Below are 15,448 nucleotides of genomic sequence, written 5' to 3'. Positions count from 1 at the left end.
ACTTCCCTGTGCCAAAAATAAATAAATAAATAAAGGACCTTCCTTGAGGCTTCAGAGGGAGAAGGACCCTGCCAACACCTTGGCTTCTGACTTTGAGCCTTCAGCACTGTAAGGGAATAAATTTCTGTTGCATTAGGCCCCCCAGTTGGGGCACTGTTTATGGCAGCCCAGGAAGCTAAGATGCTTCTCTGAGCCTGAGACACAGTTGTGAAGAAAGCTAAGATCCTGTCCTCAGAGCTCTCAGTCCAGGAGGGAGGCAGACGTGTACCAAAGCCCAGGAGGTTCTGGGGGTAAAGGGCTGAGACCCCTAACCCCTCTTCCTAACGTGGTCGGGAAAGTCCTATCGGAGGAGGTGCCCACCCAAGGCCTGGAAAGCTGAGCTCTCCTTTGGAGGGACACTTTCCCAGGTGGTGGCCAAGCTGATGCTCCTTTGTTGTCACCTCACCACCACCACCACCCCCAACACACACACACAATTGCAGTTAAAGCGTCACAAACCCTCAACTCTTTCTGGGTCACCACACATGCCACGCTGCTCTGTGCCTCACCTGATCACAGTGATTGGGCTACACGTCTGTCTCTCTCTAGGCTACAAGGACCAGGTCTTCCTGATTTTTCAATCATTCATGTTGCTTAGCAAAGTGCCTGGCATCAAATAAGCGCCCAAAGACTGTTGAAAAAAATGAGGTTAAAAACCAAACTAAATCGGGCGTGAGGGGTCCGGGAATGATGGAAATGTGCTATAATTGGTTCACGGTGGTGGATGCACAACTCTGTAAGTTTACTAAAAATCGCTGAATTGTACACATAAAAACAGATGAATTTTACAGTATGTAAATTAATACCTCAGTAACGCTGTTTTTTAAAAATCTACTTGAATGGCTAACGTGGAAAAGACAGAAAGTACCCAGTGCAACTGGGCCTGTTGGGAGTGTAAATCGGCTAAACTGCGTTGGAAAGGGCCTGGCGGTCGGTATCCGCTGATGCTAAAAAGTCTGTACAACCTGTGTCCCAACAAGCCCATTCATACGTATACACCCAACAAAAATGTGTATGTATGTGTCTATCAAAACATATGTGAAAGGTTCCCAGCAGCATTATTTATCGATAAAGGCCCAAACCAGAAATCACCCAGATGCCCATCAGTAGTAAAACAGACAAATGAACGCAGGAACCACAGAAACCTGGGAAGTTAGCTCTGTTCACGCAAAAATACGACTACACACGATGACGTGGAGGAAGCTCACAAGAAGCCCAAACTGTAAAGTGGCACAAGTGTAAATGACAAACTGTGAGTCAGGACGGGGAGTGGAGGAGGAGTGGCTGGGAACAAGGGGGGCTCCTGAGGTCACAGTCTGCTTCCCGAGCTGGACGCTGGCCTCGCAGGCTTGTCCAGTTTGTGAGGATTTATCGACTGCATGATATGCTTTTCCGTGTATAGTTTATAATTCACTATAAAGTGTCAACAACAAATTGGCCCTTGCCATCTACCTCTGCAAGGATTAAACCATGTGCTCTGCAGCTGCTGACTTTCAACACCCCCCCATGAAAGGAATTCAGGGTGGAGAGCAGAAATGAGGCCTCTGTGCTCTGGGAAAAACTGGCAGAACAGGTCTTCAGAGAGTTAAATATTTTCAGGAGCTGATTTTATGAGCCCAGTTCTTGTATCTCCTCGGATCTAGAAAAGCACTAAAATCCTTCATGGTGACGACTGCTCCTCGTGACTAGCAGAAACCTGCTGCAGAATAATATGTGCTCGATTGCATGGACTCCCCTCCCCCCTTCGCCCAAATCACATCTATCCTGACCTTCCCCGCTGCCTCTCTGGAGCAGTTTCTCAGAGCTAACTGAAGTGCTGTCTCCCGGGCTGCAGTCCTCATTTTGCCCCCCAAAAAACTTAACTTGCAACCCTCATGTTGTGATTTTCTTTCTTTTTTTTTTTTTTTTGCTTTACGCGGGCCTCTCACTGTTGTGGCCTCTCCCGTTGCGGAGCACAGGCTCCGGACGCGCAGGCTCAGCGGCCATGTCTCACGGGCCCAGCCGCTCCGCGGCATGTGCGATCTTCCCGGACTGGGGCACGAACCCGTGTCCCCTGCATCGGCAGGCGGGCTCTCAACCACTGCGCCACAAGGGAAGCCTTGTGAATTTTTTTAGTTGACAGTTTTTATGGCAACCACGAAGGGATCCAGAATGGTCTTCTCTCCTTCACCGAAACTCTATGAGGAACCAGAGCTTTGGTACCAGCAGAGGCCCCTTGTGCCCATCTGCCACCTTGGAGAGTCCAGGTGAATCTGGGTGAGTCTCTCCTGGTTCTCAGATCTCCTGTATTGGTTGATGATCCTGAGTTTTATTTGGGGGTGTATAGCAGGTACCTGACCCCTCCCAGTTGAAAGATACTTGGGGGGGGTGGGCCTGGATGAAAGATACCGGGGAATACCCACCCATGTGAAAGATACTGGGGTGCGGGGGGCTTGGTTGAAAGATACCAGGGTTTGCTCAGTTGTAGAAGACAGAGTGGCCTGCGTTGAGTAGTTAGATAAGAGGCTGATCTGACGCTTTTCCTCAATTTGGCCGCCTTAATAGAATTTGTTGGGATAAAAGTGAAGATATGGCCTTCCCTGGTGGCACAGTGGTTGAGAGTCTGCCTGCCGATGCAGGGGACACGAGTTCGTGCCCCAGTTCGGGAAGATCCCACATGCCGCGGAGCGGCTGGTCCCGTGAGCCATGGCCACTGAACCTGCGTGTCCGGAGCCTGTGCTCCACAACGGGAGAGGCCACAACAGTGAGAGGCCCGCGTACAGCAAAAAAAAAAAAAAAAAAAAAAAGTGAAGATATTACACTAGAGCTTTGCTCCGAAGAAAAGGGGCAAGACTCCTCCCGGCTGGTCACGGCTTGGAGGCAGAGTCCTCATACCGTGCAGTGGTCCCATAGGGAAGCCCACTCATTAATTAAAACATTTGCTCATCCAGGGGTCGCAGATAAGAATCGGCCATTCAGCGAGCACCTGAGGTGGTCTTGGACCACCAAAAGGAGAAACTGAGACATGTAGGAGGGCTGAAACGACTCTGGGGGGGATGCCTAGTGGAGTTGAGCTCACAAGCAGCACACTGGCAGCCACACAGTTTCACTAGTAAATTTTATCCCTAACAAATTCTACTTTAAAATGGGGAATAGGGACTTCCCTGCTGGCGCAGTGGTTAAGACTCCAGGCTCCCAATGCATGGGGGCTCGGGTTTCATCCCTGGTCAGAGAACTTGATCCCACATGCATGCCACAACTAAGAGTTCGCACGCCAGAACTAAGGAGCCGGCGAGCGGCAACTAAGGAGCCCGCCTGCCGCAACTAAGACCCAGTGCAACCAAATAAATAAATAATTTTTTAAAATATGGGAAATAGAGCCTCTCAAACACAGAAACAAGGGGCATCAGAAAGCCAGTCTCTGGCTAACACCTCAGCCAGGTTTATACATGCAAGTACCTACGTAATTAGGGAAATTATACTAAAGGAGATCTCAACATAAAATGGCCAAATTGGGGTTCTTCTGCTATTCCCAAAATTGCTGTTTTGTGCACAGAATTAGAAAAAGCCGCCGTAAGATCAAACAGATTGCATGGAATGCTTACTTTGATTGGTGTCTAGAAGCTTCTAAACAGGCTGCTGGCCCTCTGTCTCTGACTCGGTCTCTCCCTCTGCTCCTCCCACGTGGCCTCTTCTATCTGAATGGTCCAGATGCCATCTCCTTTTTCTCTCCCAACTCTTCTGCCTCCTGCCGCTGCCCTCTCCCCAGCAAAGGAGGACTAAAAAATCAGAAGTGATTATAGCTCCCTTTTAAAAATAAATTTATTTATTTTATTTATTTATTTTTGGCTGCACTGGGTCTTCGATGCTGCACGCGGGCTTTTCTCTAGTTGCAGCGAGTGAGGGCTACTCTTCGTTGCAGTGCGCGGGCATCTCACTGCAGTGGCTTCTCTTGTTGGGGAATGTGGGCTCTAGGCACACAAGCTTCAGTAGTTGTGGCTCGCGGGCTCAGTAGTTGTGGCTCACGGGCTCTAGAGTGCAGGCTTAGTAGCCGTGGCGCACAGGCTTAGTTGCTCCGTGGCATGTGGGATCTTCCCGGACCAGGGCTCAAACCCGTGTCCCCTGCATTGGCAGGCGGATTCTTAACCACTGCACCACCAGGGAAGTCCTATAGCTCCCTTTAAGGAGAAACTCATTACAGGGAGAGGTGAGCCGTCCTTGGTGCTTACGTACACACCCTGAACCCAAGTAGAACTTAGAGTTTTGGCTAAGGAATTTCCCGATCCAAGTCAGGATTCATTGGGATTTGCTAAGGAATTTGAATTAACCATCCGGCCTACGAGCGGGCTTCCAGATCTATATCAATTAATCCAGCTGTTAGTTTCTGAAAGCCAAGCAAGGGAATGGATAGAGAAGGCAGGATGGAAACGCCCCTTAATGGATTTTGAATCACATAGTCCAGAGGCTTGCACTGAATACAAGGAATTAGCTCAGAAATTACTTGAATTTATCCCAGAGCTTTTTCCAAAAACCGTAGACTGGACAGAGATTCAACAATGCAAGCAAAGATCGGATGAATGAATTCTGGACTATTAGGAAAGGTTTAAGGGGAAAAAAAAAACTTTAAGCAACATTCTGGCTTGACACCTGAGTCATTCTCTAACCACCAAGATGATCCTCTGCTTAACTCTGCCTTTCTAGAAGGCTTAGATGAGGATTTATCTACTCTAGTCAAAAACACAATCTAGGTTGGTCCATGTTACATACAAACACCTTTGATACACTGGCTGACCAACCTTTGAAGACCATTAAAAAAAAAAAAAGGGAAAGAAAGAAAAGGGAGTATCTACGAAAATTATGAAACTTCAGTTGTGCCAATTAAGTACACAATGCCAGTCAAAGGTTAACCAACTCCTGTTTAATTCCCAACGGGTAGAGAAAGCTAGCTTGAAGGGAAAAAAATCTCTTCAGAATTCTGACCCTGAGGGAATGAGTTCTACTAGGAAAGCCTGATTTTCTCTCCCTGTGCCTTGAGACCAGAGCTCTCGGGATCACTTACCTTATCTAGACCATCTCTAATTCCTGAGACTGAGGGATAAAAAGGACAAAAAAAAAAAAACTTTAAATTTTTTTCTTATTCCAAGTGTTGTTTATAAACTAGTGAGTTTTATATTGTAATATCTGACTCATGACTAAGTTTAGAAAATGCAGCTAGATTTCTTGTTGTGTCTGTCTGGATATATGTATGTCTTAGTATGTGTCTTTGTCTTTGGATAATATTGCTGTGGTTAATTTGTAAATAAGCTCTATTTAATTGGCTTAAAGAAAAGTAAGTGCTTACAAATCAAATAATTCTAAATGCAAGAGAAATTAAGCTAAATGAATTTCAGGTTCACGTGAACTGGGAAATAGTATTAAATTAATACCTGGTATTAATGTTTGTTTGTTGATCTAATTAATATAGATACGTCTTTAGAGTCATCAACATTATGGATAATACTTTATTGTGCCTCAGTTTAATATAAGCTAAATAAAATCTTGTTATATCTGTTACAAATTTGTCAGCAAGGAAAGTAATTTGATGTGAAAAAAACTTTTAAGGAAAGAAAATATAAATGAGATAAGAGCTTTTAGATAAACTCTATTAAGAATAATTATGCTTCTAAATTATGCTTCTAATAATTATGCATCTAAAATAGTCTCTCCACCTGGTGTGATTCCATCCTGTGCACCTGTTCCCTGGAGCAGTAGTCTTTTTTCTCCGTCCACCTTCTCTCCCACCTAAGTGCGTGCCACCAACCCATGGAAGATTCGATGGACATGGACATGAGCCCCCTGAGGCCCCAGAACTATCTTTTCTATTGTGAACTAAAGGTCGACAAAGATGATCACCTTAAGGTGGATAATGATGAAAATGGGCACCAGTTATCTTCAAGAACGGTCAGTTTAGGGGCTGGCGCAAAGGATGAACTGCACATTGTCGAAGCAGAGGTGATGAATTATGAAGGCAGTCCAGTCAAAGTAACACTGGCAACTTTGAAAATGTCTGTGCAGCCAACCGATTCCCTTGGGGGCTTTGAAATAACACCACCTGTGGTCTGATGGTTGAAGTGTGGTTCAGGGCCTGTGCATATTAGTGGACAGCACTTAGTAGCTGTGGAGGAAGATGCAGAGTCAGAAGACAAAGAGGAGGAGGGTGTGACACTCCTAAGTATATCTGGAAAGCGTTCTGCCCCTGGAAGCGGTAGCAAGCTTCCACAGAAAAAAGTAAAACTTGCTGCTGATGAAGATGAAGATGATGATGAAGAGGACAATGATGATGATGACTTTGATGATGAGGAAGCTGAAGAAAAAGCTCCAGTAAAGAAATCTGTACGAGATACTCCAGCCAAAAGTTAACAAAAATCAAACCAGAATGGAAAAGACTCAAAACCATCAACACCAAGATCAAAAGGTCAAGAACCCTTTAAAAAACAGGAAAAAAACTCCTAAAATACCGAAAGGACCTAGCTCTTAGAAGACATTAAAGCAAAAATGCAAGCAAGTATAGAAAAAGGTGGTTCCCTTCCCAAAGTGGAAGCCAAATTCATCAATTATGTGAAGAACTGTTTCCAGATGACTGACCAGGAGGCTATTCAAGATCTCTGGCAGTGGAGGAAGTCTCTTTAAGCAAATACTTTAAACAGTTTGTTAAAATTTCCCATCTTATTTCATTTCTGTAACAGTTGCTATCTGGCTGTCCTTTTTAGAGTGCAGAGTGAGAACTTTCCGTACCGTGTCTGATAGTTGTCCAGGTTCCATTGCCAAGAATGTGCTGTCCAAAATGCCTGTTTAGTTTTTAAAGATGGAACTCCACCCTTTGCTTGGTTTTAAGTATGTATGGAATGTTATGATAGGACATAGTAGTAGTGGTGGTCACACAAATGGAAATGGTGGGGAGACAAAAATATAAATGTGAAATAAACTCAGGGTTTTTTTTGTTTTCTGTTTTCTCTCCAGGCCCATCCACGCTCGGCGCCCCGCCCCAGATCCTACTCGCTGCTCAGAGGGATGTGGCCCCGGAGGCTTCAGGGCCCGGGGCCCATGGTCCCCTGGGCATACCCCTGCCCGCCCCTGCGGAGCTAAGCGCAGCTCAGCCGGGGCCCTGGCCGGCCTAAACTCAGTATTTTAATTAAAAAATAAAATAAGATAAAATAGTCTTTCCAGATTCTGGTAACTTGAAATTCTAGAACTGTGCTAAATTAAGTTAAGTGATGGAAGCTTATTGAATAGCTAGCATTCCCAAATAAAATAATATACCAAAACATTAATTACTGAATACTGGCTTCCTTTTACAGAGAAACAAAAGGTATTTAGGACTATTAATGAATATGTTTGGTGTCACATTCTCTAAAGAAAGTAAATATTTTAAGAAAATATCACTGGTATTTATGTTCACCAATCTACAGAATGCCAATGTAAAGGACAGTTCATAATTGCTTACTTCTTAGTTTTCACAAGAAATTAAGGTTTTAAGAGCTGAGGATTCTAACTTAAACATGTACTTAAAGCTAATAGAAATAATAAATGAAACATTTCAGTCAACAGTAGGAAAGTAGGGTGTGTGTTTCCAGTAAAGAAGGGATGAAGAATGGAATTACATTTTATTAAGGGAAACGGAAGTAGGTCTGACTTACAGGTGGCTGTTTCTGAATGGGAAAATAAAATGCTGGATACAGAAAGTAAGGAAATGTTTGTGGAAAGTGGACCGCAAGAAAAGAGTTATGTGCATGGTCAGGATTGACTAAGGTTAAAATAAATTTAATTGAGTAGGGACTTCCCTGATGGCGCAGTGGTTAAGAATCCGCCTGCCAATGCAGGGGACACGGGTTTGAGCCCGGGTCCGGGAAGATCCCACAAGCCGCGGAGCAGCTAAGCCCATGTGCCACAACTACTGAGCCCACGCACTGCAACTACTGAAGCCCACACGCTGCAACTACTTAAGCCCACACGCCTAGAGCCCGTACTCCGCAACAAGAGAGGCCACTGCAATGAGAAGCCAGCGCACCGCAATGAAGAGTAGCCCCCGCTCTCTGCGACTAGAGAAGGCCGGCACGCAGCAATGAAGACCCAATGCAGCCAAAAATAAAAAATAAATTAATAAATTAAGTTTTAAAAATTTGAGTAAACGAATTTTAAAAGCAAGCGGGTGCAAAACTTGAATTTTGTTTTTCTCTCTCTTAAGAGGACAAGATTTCTGAAAATGTTGAATTGCCTTTGATAACAGATTTCAAGGTTCTTTCCTTTTAAGTGATTTGTTCTGTATTTGCCTTTGAAATCTTTATTGTTACTTTGCCTAAGTGAATAACTATTGTTTCAGAGTGACCTGTTGTCCTATCTGAGTGTTCTAAACCCTTTTTGATATTTTTTTTCACAAAACTTCCTGAATCAGGGACTTCCTTGGTGGTCCAGTGGTTAAGACTTCACCTTCCAATGCAGGGGGTGTGGGCTCAATCCCTGGTGGGATAGCTAAGATCCCACATGCCTCAAAAAACAAACAAACAAACCATAAAACAAAAGCAATATTGTAACAAATTCAATAAAAGCTTTAAAAAAAAACCCTCCTAAATCAAATTCCAGTGAAGTCCTTTAGCTAACTTTGGGATGCTTCGAAGGGCACCTGAAACATCCCAAAGAGAGATATTAAACTAACTGGGTTCATTTGGTATGTTAAATTACATGGGAAGTATTGTCAAATGAGTAATAAATCTTCTTAGGTTATATTGTATGGTAAATGTTACTAATATAGATATCCTAGAAATTATATGGAGTTCCTAAAATTCTGATACGTCCTGGTAAAATGTTGTCAGTCATAATTCTAGTTATTATCTGAAAGTGTTGTATGTCACAGCAGTAACCAAGTTTCTTTGTCAGTTGCATTGTAATCAGATTTAAACATGCCTCCTTAAGTCTTTCATCATTATAGACAGTTTGGTTTTATTCTGATGCCTTTGCAAAAATGTTTCCTCTTCAAGAAGATTTATAAAAAGGACTTTTGGACAAATACAAGTTTCTGACTTTCAGACCATAATACTGAACTGGGTAAGAAATTAAAGAATCCTAATGAGAAACTGTTAACAAAAATAGTTACATAAGACTGAGTGAACTGGTGAATATGGTTATAGTTTTTATGGTTTCTATCTGAAAAATTACTGGAAATCTGTGTTTTTCAGGTATTAGGAAACCTTTCCCTCAAACTCATTATCACTTAACAGTAATTTGGTAAATTATATCTTTGTAAGCAGGATTGGAACATATCTTTTTTCTCTAACTGCTCCCTCCAGAGATTGTAAACTCTTAGGTTCCTAGCAGCTTTATCAGATAAATTAGGAAGGCCACTCACTAACAGGTACAGAAGGCTCAAGGTATTTGGGGGACCTTAAAAAGGGAGGAATTCACCTAGATCTGTTAGGTGAAATCTGTGATAAGCCCTTGGAGTGACTTTCCTAGCTCTGAGAGGTCTTTTAAAAGTTCAGTATGAGACTCCTAATAAAAGTTTCAGCAAAGCAAAAAGCCTGTATGATCAACGATAGTTTATATAAATTATCAGGCCAAGTTAATTGAGACCAGACTTATTTTGCAAACAAACTAGTCTTAATTTGGTTATATTTGGTAAACATGAGGGTAATTTTAGAGAGAAAAGGATTATATTTCAGTGAATATTAAGTTCCAGTTTTGTTAATGGAGGTCTGTATTTAATAAGACTCACTTCCCAGATAGTTCCTTGCTGTTATGTTATATTAATGTAAAGTTTAATTGAATTGTTAAAAGGACACTCTCAGTTTGTTTCTGAAGCCTATCTCAGTAATCTATTTTTGGATGAAGATCAGATGTCCCACGACATGCAACCAGGGGATTATGCATACTGGAAAAGACATAGTTTAAAGGACTATCTCCAACCTAGATGGAAGGACCCTTATCTGGTACTTTTAACTAGCTCATGCACACCGAAACTGAAGGGAATTGATTCTTGGATTAATTTCTACTCACGAAGGGCCCCTGCACCGGACTGGTCTATAGAGAGGACTGCTGACCTCAAACTCACCTTAAAATGATGCTCAAACAGAGGAAACTACACTCACAGCCGGATGATAAGAAGACGACATCAGAAGTAGACAGCTTACCCAAGATGCTGGACCTGATTCGTAGGATCATTTATAATGTTTTCTTGTCTTCCAGGACCCTTGCATATAAATCAGATGTTTTTCTATCATGGACACGATCCTATGCTAGTTTGAAAAATCAATCCAGTTGTTGGGTTTGTGGCCAATTACCTGTGTCTAGTCCTTCTGGATTACCTTGGTGGATTTCTCCACTCCAAGGCTCTAATTGGATGGCCCTTAGAACATTTATTTTACAAGAAAGAAATTTCAGTCCTGTTCAGGCTACTCTTGATATTACTAGATGGGATCACCTCACCTAGCCAATTAATAATACCTGCTCTGACCCTGGCCAAAAAAATGAATTTTCCTCTAAAGTTATTCAAGCTCAATCAGAGCAACAGCAAAATTTCAGCCCAGGAATAAAACCTCCTATAATTTTTTATTTTTTATTTTTTTGCGGTATGCGGGCCTCTCACTGCTGTGGCCCCTGGCAGAGCACAGGCTCCGGACGCGCAGGCTCAGCGGCCATGGCTCACGGGCCCAGCCACTCCGCAGCATGTGGGATCCTCCCGGACCGGGGCACAAACCCGCGTCCCTTGCATCGGCAGGCGGACTCTCAACCACTGCGCCACCAGGGAAGCCCCTAAAACCTCCTATAATTATGTGATGGATTTATGTGGTTAACACCAGGCTATGGTCATTTAAGTTTTAAGGCCCCCTTTTATCTTGGGAACAATTAAACTATACTAAGGATAACCAGCCTAGTAACACTAGGAAGTTGGGCTGGGCTGGGGGTCTTATGGGCAGTGCCAATACATCATTTCCCTGAAAGATAAGGATTGGTACAGAACAGACCAAGTCAGATGACCTAAGGATATACGGGGCTGCACCTAATGGAAGTTCTTGGCTTAATTCTCACTTACGACTTGAATAATACTGCTAGCTATGTTATCTGTATTTTACCTGTTTAACAAGATTGTTGTTTCTTGCATTACCAAATGTGTGACTGAGCCACCGACAAAAATATATAGTTCTGTGTGAGATCAATGATTGTACTAGTGTAACTCTAGATATGGGAAGATACAACAAGAGGGAATTTTTCCTGGACCATAATACATTAGTAAGACAGGTGGTCTAGAGTCTTTAGTTATTGCTTATAAGACCTAGTCCAGTAACAGCACATTGAATGACCTCTCAGCGAAGTCTTCGCCAGACCTAGGAAGGAGCCTTCCTAGCACTGCGGGACGAATTGGTCATGAAATGCCTCCCAAAGCATGGTCAGATTTATGACTGCAAGGGGGCCCTGTCAACTACAATTGACACTTGCCATCTACCTCTACAAGGATTAAATCATGTGCTCTGCAGCTGCTGACTTTCAACACCCGCCCCGAAAGGAGTTCAGGGTGGAGGGCAGAAATGAGGCCTCTGTGCTCTGGGAAAATTGGCAGAACAGGTCTTCAGATAGTTAAATATTTTCAGGAGCCGATTTTATGAGCCCAGTTCTTGTATCTCCTCGGATCTAGAAAAGCACTAAAATCCTTCATGATGACGACTGCTCCTCGTGACTAGCAGAAACCTGCTGCAGAATAATATGTGCTCGATCGCATGGACTCCCCTCCCCCTTCGCCCAAATCACATCTATCCTGACCTTCCCCGCTGCCTCTCTGGAGCAGTTTCTCAGAGCTCTCTGAAATGCTGTCTCCCGGGCTGCAGTCCTCGTTTTGCCCCAAATAAAACTGAACTCACAACTCTCACGTGCATTTTTTTTTAAGTTGACAAAGTTAAAAAGCAAAACCCAAGGAACAGGCTGGAGACTGGCTTCTTGCCTCTCCATTGCCACCTGACGGCCGCTCTGTGAACTACAGCCCCAGCGGCGCGGCTCCCGACAAGGCGACTGACCGCCAATGGAAGCAGGTTCACCAGGACTTTCAGGAGAAGAAAAGTCCAGCCAATCAGCCAAGCCCTTTCCGCGTCCAAAACCCACGCCCGGGACTCACAGGACGAAAAAGCGCTCAGAACCAGCAAGGACGCTAACGGCCTCTGAAGTGGGCTGGACCAGGTCACCAACCAGGCACCCCCATCTCCGGTCTCGTCTCTCACAGACGCCAGAACCCCAGCCCCAGAGTCACCTGCCTCCGAGGCTTCGCCTTCGCAGGGTCGACGCGGTCGCTGACTCACCTCAGGGCCAGGTGTGGAGCATATGACTCAGGAGGGCCAGTCAGGGCCGACGTTCCCTGATTGGTTCAGGGGTGGGCATGTGACTAAGCCTGGCCAATCAGAGCAAGCCTTGAGACTATCCCTGAGCATGCTGGGGCAAAGGCTGCTGCACGGAAGCAGCAGCCTCGGGAGCTGGTAGTTGGCGCGCGGAGCATGTTCTGCAAAGGGAAGCAGCCCCGAGGAGCGGCAGTGAAGTGATGGAACCAGAGCAATGGGGCCTGGCCGCATGCTTTGATCCCTGGGTCCAAGCCTTCCTGACACGGCACTATTTGGTTTTGTGGAAAAGTTTCTTTTTTTTCTGTGCCTGAAGGAAGGCAACAGAAAGAGTCTAATGGCACGTGCTTCCAGAAGAATAAGTACTTGGATTGGAGGGAGCGATGGAGCCGATCCGGTAGTCAGGAGATAGGGGCAGGGTGCTGTGCGAAAGGGGGGAGATCTGTACGATGACTTGAGATCAGGGAGCTTTAAACAGGCAGAATCAACTCACCAGCAAACCACACAGGAAATGAAAGCAGGAGGTGAACACCTCCATTTTAAATTTTATTTCCTTTGATTTCCTGTAATAAAAATTTTCAACCACTGAAGCACTGGAAGAATAGTTTGATTAACTCATTACCTAGATTCAACAAGTGTCAGCCTTTTGTCACATTTACGTTAACTTTTTTCTTCAACCACTTCAAAAGAAGGCGCAGACATCATGACTAGAGGGAGAACTTTCACAGCTACCTGTGAATCCCTCCTCCAGCCTCAAGAATTGACGTGTGGTCTGCACTTGGATGAGGTTCCTGCAGGACCTGGGTGTGCTCTTAAACTGACCGAAGGCCACCCCTCGGCTTGCTGTCCTTAGCTATCCTGGCACAACTTGAAATATATGGGCTGTAGCTCTGCTGGAGATTGCAAGTGGCCTCTTACCTTCACAGGCTCACAGGACCAGCCCCATGGGACCAGTGGCTCCTCTGCTGAAATCCCCTGGGACTAGAACCTGCCCCATATGCAGGGATCAGGGAGATGGAGAGCTGTATGAAGTACTGCTGTGCTTCCTGTTTCACATCCTTTCTAAGTCAGCTAGGTGCTGTGTGAGCATTGTATAGTGTGACTTTGATTGGCCTAAACCAAACCCGCTGCTGAGATCTCGCGTGCGTTTCACCTCTAAGTACTTAAGCATGCGTCTCTTAAACATAAGGATATCCTACACAGCGAAAGAGGCATTATCACATGCAAGAAAATTTAAAATTCTATAATGCCACCTCACATCCAGTCTATTTTCAAGTTTCCTCAACTGTCCCCAAAGTATTCATTATAGCTGCTGTTTAAAAGTAAGGATCCAGGCTTCCCTGGTGGCGCAGTGGTTGAGAGTCCGCCTGCCGATGCAGGGGACACGGGTTCGTGCCCCGATCCGGGAAGATCCCACATGCCGCAGAGCGGCTGGGCCCGTGAGCCATGGCCGCTGAGCCTGCGCGTCCGGAGCCTGTGCTCCGCAACGGGAGACGCCACAGCAGTGAGAGGCCCGCGTACCGCAAAAAAAAAAAAAAAAAAAAAAAAAAAAAAAGGATCCAATGGAAGATTGTTGGCAAAGATTCTCTCCTTGACCAAATTTCACTCCGGCTCCTCTGAGTCCAGCTTGGCCCTGTCCTTGGGCATATCCTCCACGAGCCCAGTTTTAGCAAGAATCCTGCTAAGTCAGTTTGGCCAGAATTTCCCACCTTGATATCTGATCATCCTGGATATCTGACGGAATCCCTCATCCTCCACTGCCCCCAAGTGATGACGGATCACCCTGGCCTGCCTTCAGCAAAAATCTTGTTTAGCCAGAATCCCCCCTTATCCCTGATGTTTCCTTAATAATTTTCCATTCACTGACCCCCACCTTTGTTCTATTCCCATGTTTCCTCCTTGTATTCAGAGTTGAGCCCGGTCTTATCATGAGGTCCCTTCTCCCCTGTCGACTTAAAGAAATTGCACAACGTGAGAGTTGTGAGTTCAGTTTTATTTGGGGCAAAATGAGGGCTGCAGCCCGGGAGACAGCATTTCAGAGAGCTCTGAGAAACTGCTCCAGAGAGGCAGCGGGGAAGGTCAGGATAGATGTGATTTGGGCGAAGGGGGGAGGGGAGTCCATGCGATCGAGTACATATTATTCTGCAGCAGGTTTCTGCTAGTCACGAGGAGCAGTCGTCACCATGAAGGATTTTAGTGCTTTTCTAGATCCGAGGAGATACAAGAACCGGGCTCATAAAATCAGCTCCTGAAAATATTTAACTCTCTGAAGACCTGTTCTGCCAGTTTTTCCCAGAGCACAGAGGACCTCATTTCAGCTCTCCACCCTGAACTCCTTTGGGGGGTGGGGGGTGTTGAAAATCAGCAGCTGCAGAGCACATGATTTAATCCTTGTAGATTACCGATGGCAAGCGCCAGTGGCGAGTGCCAATTATAGTTGACACCCCCTATTGCAATAGTTAAGTAAAACCTGCTTTTACCACTTTAACTACTGGCAGGCTCTGGATTTCTCTGACGTTGTGAGACTGGAGATTTTTATGGACCAAACCCTAAAGCGGTGTAAATTACTTGTCCTCACATTCCATTGTCCAGAACACTGTCACACGGTCCCACTAGAAGGAAACTGGGACAGGTAATTTATCTGCGTGAGGCATTGTTTTTACTGCAGGAAGAGCATATCACAGTGGTAAACGTTAATGGCTATTGCTGGTTGCTCTCCAAGCACCCATTTTCCCCTCCTACTATTACCCCAATTTTTGTATCCCGAGGGAAACTGACACCGCCTTTGAGTATGGCTGGCAGAGGGGACGTGAGTGCAGACTAGACTCCAAGGTTGGCGGGTGGAAGCCATTACAGGTACTTATGCAAATAAATGACATGGTGAAAATATATTTTTTAAAAAGGAACTCATCGCGATTCACGCATAAAATGCCCTTTCCCGACGTGGTTGCACGAGACCTAACAGACAAGACAGCTGTCTTGGGTGGGGTCTGCTTCACAGAGAGTTGCCTGTGGGGTTCTCTCTCAGAGGAAAGCGGTGGAGGATTGCGTTATTATTCACAAGCATGCGCTGCCGC

The 15,448-nt window shown here is 45.0% G+C and overlaps 1 protein-coding gene and 1 pseudogene across 2 annotated transcripts in view; one reads left to right on the top strand and one right to left on the bottom strand.

The window, feature by feature from the left end:
* SHMT1 (serine hydroxymethyltransferase 1) overlaps nucleotides 1-12,332 on the bottom strand; it is a 60,778-nt gene extending 48,446 nt beyond the window's left edge. For both annotated transcript variants that reach the window (XM_060290156.2, XM_060290157.2), the window contains exon 1: nucleotides 12,290-12,332. The gene's annotated coding sequence lies outside the window, so the exon portion shown is untranslated. The remainder of the gene's footprint in view (nucleotides 1-12,289) is intronic.
* LOC115855759 (nucleophosmin-like) lies at nucleotides 5,821-6,759 on the top strand (annotated as a pseudogene).
* Nucleotides 12,333-15,448: the final 3,116 nt, after the last annotated feature.

The sequence above is a fragment of the Globicephala melas genome, chromosome 20 (genome assembly GCF_963455315.2).
Source record: "Globicephala melas chromosome 20, mGloMel1.2, whole genome shotgun sequence".
NCBI lineage: Eukaryota > Metazoa > Chordata > Mammalia > Artiodactyla > Delphinidae > Globicephala > Globicephala melas.
This window is presented reverse-complemented; position numbering and strand designations above follow the sequence as displayed.